Source organism: Malaya genurostris, chromosome 1 (assembly GCF_030247185.1).
Source record: "Malaya genurostris strain Urasoe2022 chromosome 1, Malgen_1.1, whole genome shotgun sequence".
Classification (NCBI taxonomy): Eukaryota; Metazoa; Arthropoda; class Insecta; order Diptera; family Culicidae; genus Malaya; species Malaya genurostris.
In genome coordinates, this window is record NC_080570.1 from 58686199 (window position 1) to 58692198 (window position 6000).

The 6000-nt window shown below is 35.5% G+C and overlaps 1 protein-coding gene across 1 annotated transcript in view; it reads right to left on the reverse strand.

Annotated features, from left to right (window-relative positions):
• The window catches only part of LOC131440166 (3-hydroxy-3-methylglutaryl-coenzyme A reductase), a 73203-nt gene extending 67405 nt beyond the window's left edge, over window positions 1–5798 (reverse strand). Inside the window, exon 1 of the mRNA XM_058611215.1 lies at window positions 5029–5798. The gene's annotated coding sequence lies outside the window, so the exon portion shown is untranslated. The remainder of the gene's footprint in view (window positions 1–5028) is intronic.
• Between the last annotated feature and the right edge of the window lie 202 nt (window positions 5799–6000).

The following is a 6000-nucleotide window of genomic DNA, read 5'->3' on the forward strand; positions in this document are numbered from 1 at the left end:
ATAAAATAGCATTAAAAACAAAAATAAAATAATATTTTGATTTGATAGCGGTGCTTCATGAAAGTGTTCTGCCTGCTTCATCCACTAACTAACTTATGAATTTATTGTTCTAATTTATGGTGGTGGTGAAGGTGGTGATGGTGGTGAGCTCAATTTGACTCTATTTCGAATATGGTGATTCGATAGCAATAAAATTCATTTGGAGGTTTGGAACCTCTTGGGATCCAGTTTGTGCTAAAGTGCATATGACTATATTGAATTATTTACGTTTCGCATTCAGCTCATCAGTGCATTAGCAGATTATGTTGATCTACTAATGTCACCTCGCGGATCAACATAATCCGCTAAGCAGACGTAAAGTCGTTGCTACTTACAACGCACTTATTTAACACTAATTGTGCAATGTCTATTCTGACGTGCCGGAAGTAACGAAACCAATTGACGGCAATGCTATATTGAATCTAACCATTTCCATTTTTGTGGATTATTCTCATAAAATAGTAGTCTTTGAGTTAGAGTGTTTTGAGTTACTATTGGTGTTCGGTTGGTTCCAAATCACTTGACTATCATACTGAGAATTTGAATTTCACTTGATGTAAGTCACTTTAGAATGGGAAAATCACATCAATAAATAGAAAATATCGCGAATCGGTATTCGGTAACTATTTATCAGTTCATATATTATATTAGTTTCGAGGTGAGTTGTACATTTCCTTAAATCTAGTGCTTCTATAGTAATATAAACTAATTAGACAGCAACCTGAGGAACGATTTCTTGATAACATTACGTGGCAAATGAAAGTCAAAACTATTGAAACAGATGTTGAATAGTTGTTATATCGATAATTGGTTGCAGCATAGAAGAATCCCAAGATTACGGCGTCGAATATCCACTTGTTAAAATTGTACTAGGAGCAACCGATTCGCGACTAAAGTAAATCTGCCATAAATATAGTCTTACCAACATCGCGACGGACAGATAATCAATCTAGACCAATCAGTTTGCAGCGGTCATAGTAACTCGGTAGTTTGAAAGGATATCTCCATGAAAGATAACGGAAAACGAATCGGACAAATTTGCGTTGGATATCGTTCTGGTGATGGTGATCTGATAAAAGTAGCATTCGAGAGTTGAGCGAACTAAGACGCAATACAGAGCTTTCAAGCCATGTACATAAGAGAAATCTTTAGTAACTCGAAAAAAGAATCCTTATAACTTAAAGACATTGGAGATAGGATGTGCTCTTTAAAATTTAACGATTGAGCACAACAATTCTGCACCATTTTCGTCAACCGCGTCAACCTAAAAGCTTTCGAACAAGATTAACGTTTACATTCTGTATGTAGTGCAAAAGAGCGTAGCGGACTAATAGCTTGCTAAAGCACAATGGGCCTTTTTTCGATTTGGATGTTTTAACCTTAAAGTCATTCGCTTCTTCGGGTCAGAAAAACTCTGGCCCTATGTTCGGGATTGGGAGTCGAATCCCGCTATACTCGTCCCCGGAGCATCGGGCATTATATCACTTCACATTTACAACTCTATTTTTACATTGTTAATGTATAGTTACACAAATCCTACATACTTTAAAGCAATGTGCATTAAATATGCATTCAAAATGTAACTGAGCATTATCTTACAACAACCTTCTACCGTACTATATATCGACATTCAATGCTATATTTTGAAGCAACGAAACATTAATAATAGCCGAGCAAGGGAATTGAACAACTGCATTAAATCAATGTCTTGGTAGTGATAAAAAGTAGAGTAGTTCTATGATTTAAAGCTAGTCTAAGTTTACCTTTATTTACCAATATGTGTCGGTAGTGCAGAAGTAAAATGGATTACCGAGGAAAATTTGTCTTTTACTTACATCGAAACATTCGAAAACAACACTGCTAACATTTTGCAGCGTTTTGCATTGGTAACATATATAAATGTTATGTATTGTCAAAAGACTATAATGCTATTAGTGATGAAGTAAGATTCTTATCTGCGAACAAAACATGTCAAGGTTCCAGGTGAATGGTGCTAACTACGAAACCAGAGAACCACGGTTTATGGGTTCAAATCCAAATAAATATAAAAAATAAGCCATAAACAACATTAATAGTTAAATATTGAATATTGTTTTCAATATTGGAATTTCATTCGTAACTCATGATTCAAGCACTCTTATTGCTTTGTGACATTTATAATCTATAGTTGAAATTGTTACCATCGATAAAGTAGATATTTGCATTATACTTACTTTAATAATATACAATTCCTGCTTTACCTATAAGAGTCTAATAATCGCCCTTTTCTGCTTTATAATAGTATTGTGAAAACATGTGTAACTCAGCTGCATTTAATCAATTTCTTTACGCGAAATTTTGAAACTAAAATAATGTAAAGTTATAATGCGTCGTGGTTACTTGGGTATACACTTAATCACCGACCCGGGCAGTGCTCATACCAATTTTGTAAGTAAACTGTTTGAAACATACACAGTATGTACCCAGAAAACAGACATTCCAAACTAGTGCAATATTTTTTTAAAAAAAGCTGTGCAAAGCATACAAGCAGTGTTGATCATAGAGCGAGAACTCAGTGCATGCAGCACATTCTCGAGAGACGGCGAGGCGTATTCTATCTTATTCGCACGCTTATGAGACACTCACAAAAAGGTGCATTTTTAACACGAGTGGTGGTTTCTTTTGGGTACGATGAGTGAGAGTCAGCAGGAGTAAACACTTAATGCGAGTGGGTTACTGCTGCGAGACAGCTCGCTCTATTTCAGATTATGTTAGTTCATCGACAAGGTATAATCGCTGGCACAAATCCGCCGAAGTGACGCACTCCGAGTCGTCCATTTACCAATCGGAAACGGATGACTCTTGCAAACAAGCCTTTATAATCAGATCGAATCGAGTAGAATATGAAGCAGCACCTTACCAAATAAAGTAAACCCGTTTCACATACAGAGTCGGTCAATTTGGAAAAATATTTAATTTGCATAGAAAAGTTGTGGATTCGAGTACCGTCTCTGTGGTACTTTTGACGTAAATCTGTATTTCTATTTCATTCCCTTCAGACTTTTCCCATACTCTCTTCACGTTATGTAGTGATCATAATTAAATGAGCACATATCAAACGACATGATGCAATAAAATAACCACACACCAGATAGATATTTTTTTTCTGATCCAAGAGGCAAATGCAAATACACTGTTTAAGGTCAAACTTCAGGGACGAGCCAAAAATAACTCTCATTAGAACAACAAAACCATAAATGACTTGGTCACTATATCTGCTGATTTCTTTAGTTCAATAATGACAAAGTAAGTCATGTTAGTCATATTAGCCAAAAAATATACAGCTTGTTTCAAGAAAGAAACGATTCGTTGTCCAACAAAAAGTTAGTTGTTTCAAATCTGCATACAGTAGATTCCATCTGACGGGTGTTTCTTGGGAGGTTTGTTTTTTTCAAGAAGAATTACTCTATTGTCTATAAATTGTTTGACAGTGTGAAGTGACATCTTTGTTCAGTTTTGTTTGGCGAATCATCATGAATAGGTTCACTTCAGACAGACCCTGTCAGCTTGGAGCGAAGTCAATCTTCAGTTCAGCAACGCCATCGCACGGCATCACATTCAACATATCATGTCAATTGTATGGGTGCTCAACCCTGCTATTTTGGCGCGCACGAATTTTCTCCCCTACTTCTATGTATAAGATTCGATGCGGGCTCGCCTGGGGGCGACATGCTCGCAAAAAAGGATGTTGCCAATGATTTGTTCGAGAAATGTGAGAGCTGGATATCTTGTTAATATGATGTCTTTGCTTCAGAGCAACGCTTCCAAATCGTGGAAATTTATTTTCAAAATCAGTGTTCAATTAAAACTAGCGCAAAATTCTTCAGTGATGAGGCGCTTTTTTGGTTGAACGGATGCGTCAAAAGGCGAAATTACCATATTTGAAGTAAAGGTAATCAACATAACGTTCAAGAATTGCCGATGCATCTCGATAAATCGAGTTTGGTGGAATCTTCGGTCCTTACTTCTCTAAAAATGAAGAAGGACGACGCGTTACCGTAAATGGAAATCGATACAGAACCAACAGGACGATGCCACTTGTCATACTCCGCATTCGTGTGATTGTATCATTGGTTTGTGTTGATAAAATAGCAACGATTGATGCTTTGGAAACCAATATTCAACGTGTAATTGCTGAAATACGGCCTCAAATACTTGAAAAAGTGTTCGAAAGTTGGACCTCAGTGACCTTTGTGAAAAATAGTCGTGGCGGCCATATGCCCGAAATCATATTTGATTGTTAAATGCCAAGAAATTGTCTACCAAATAAGAAACATTAGGCTATTTTATAATTTGGTGTTTTATTTAAGTTCCAAATCAGCAAGCTCTTAAAAAACGCCCTTCATATTGTGCTTGCTTCAAATTAGAGCATGGTTTCTTAAAACAAATCATTAAACATTACTGAGTTCACATGGACCTAAGCGTAATACGCTCGTGAGATAGATGTTCATGTTTTACCCATCGATATACAATATCGATAGATACAATAATTGTAATGCTACGAAGTGTGAACAGTATACGAAAACAAAATTTTTATCTTTATTCTGATGTTAAAATTTATATTCTATTTCCAATGGTTCGTCTGTAGTTATTCCTCAAAGTAGACATCGACAAGTCTGTTTGCACCCTTTTTTAAAAATGCGACAAATGCATGACTTTCTATGATATGAATCCTTCGTGTGTACAATACATAAAAACCAAACTTTTCTAATTTGACGTCTAAAAGTAGTGAAGATAAAATCGAAACCTAATTTTAAAATATCTGACTTTCACCTTGTTGGTCATTGGCCTTAATCTTTGACTTGATTCCGTCTTTGGCTATCGAACATATGGCATTATAGAATTGCACAATAATAGTATAATTTTCGTTTATCGTTAAATCCACCGACTACTTAACAGATGTGCTGCTATGATTATAAATCTATCTATGACATAATAAATTGCACCTACCTTTACGTTTGTGTCTGGTACATGAGAAACGGATTATCACTTTTTAATATAAGAATGACACATAGAAGTGATGATATTCCTCGTGATGCAGCTAAAGGTGACGTTTTACATTAATATGGTCACGTTTGAAGCATCACTGAATTGAGGACCTGGACTTTTTCACTCGTCACACAAACGCAATCCGAACAGGTCCACTAGTTAAGTAGTAATAAAATATCAGCACTGCATAATATTATGTATGAGAGCAGTTTGTCGATCAGCTGCGCGAGATCTAGTACCACAGTTTTTGACAGCAAATTGACTTTTACTTTCGTTATCTCACTCACTCTTATTTGATGTAAACTCCACAGAATTTATGAAAAATACACAAGTATTCGAAAGTTTATCAAAATTCATTGTTGCCTATATGCCACATAACATCCGTTTATGAATAGAAGATATAGCTAAGTGAACAATATGTGATCTTGCTGAAATTTCACTAATTATTTCTAAACTGAGTAAGTATAAACATGAAATGCACAATTCATTTCAGTTGAAGAATACCGAGATTCTAGAACCAGATTTTTATTTGTAGCTTGCTTATCACACCATATTATTTGGAAAGGTAATCTACAAATGGTTTAATCTTGTTCATAAGAAACAGGTTCATATTGAACGTTTCTTTCTACTTAACAAAACTTCCACACCACTCGAAAAACATAGTGAAGCTCAATCAATTTAGGCTGATGCTCATACTACGATTGTTGAAATGACATTGAATGTAAATTTCCTTCAACTAGAGATGTCGTAATATCGATCGATTAATCGAATAATCGAGTAAAGGCACAGTTAATCGAATGAAATTTAATCGACTGAATTCTTTCAGATAATCGCAGTAATCGATTAATTTCCTACGATTATTGGTTCGATTAGTATTGCGAATTTCAGCTTAGCATAGAATGCGACGGAATCGGAATCTTTTTTAGCGAACTA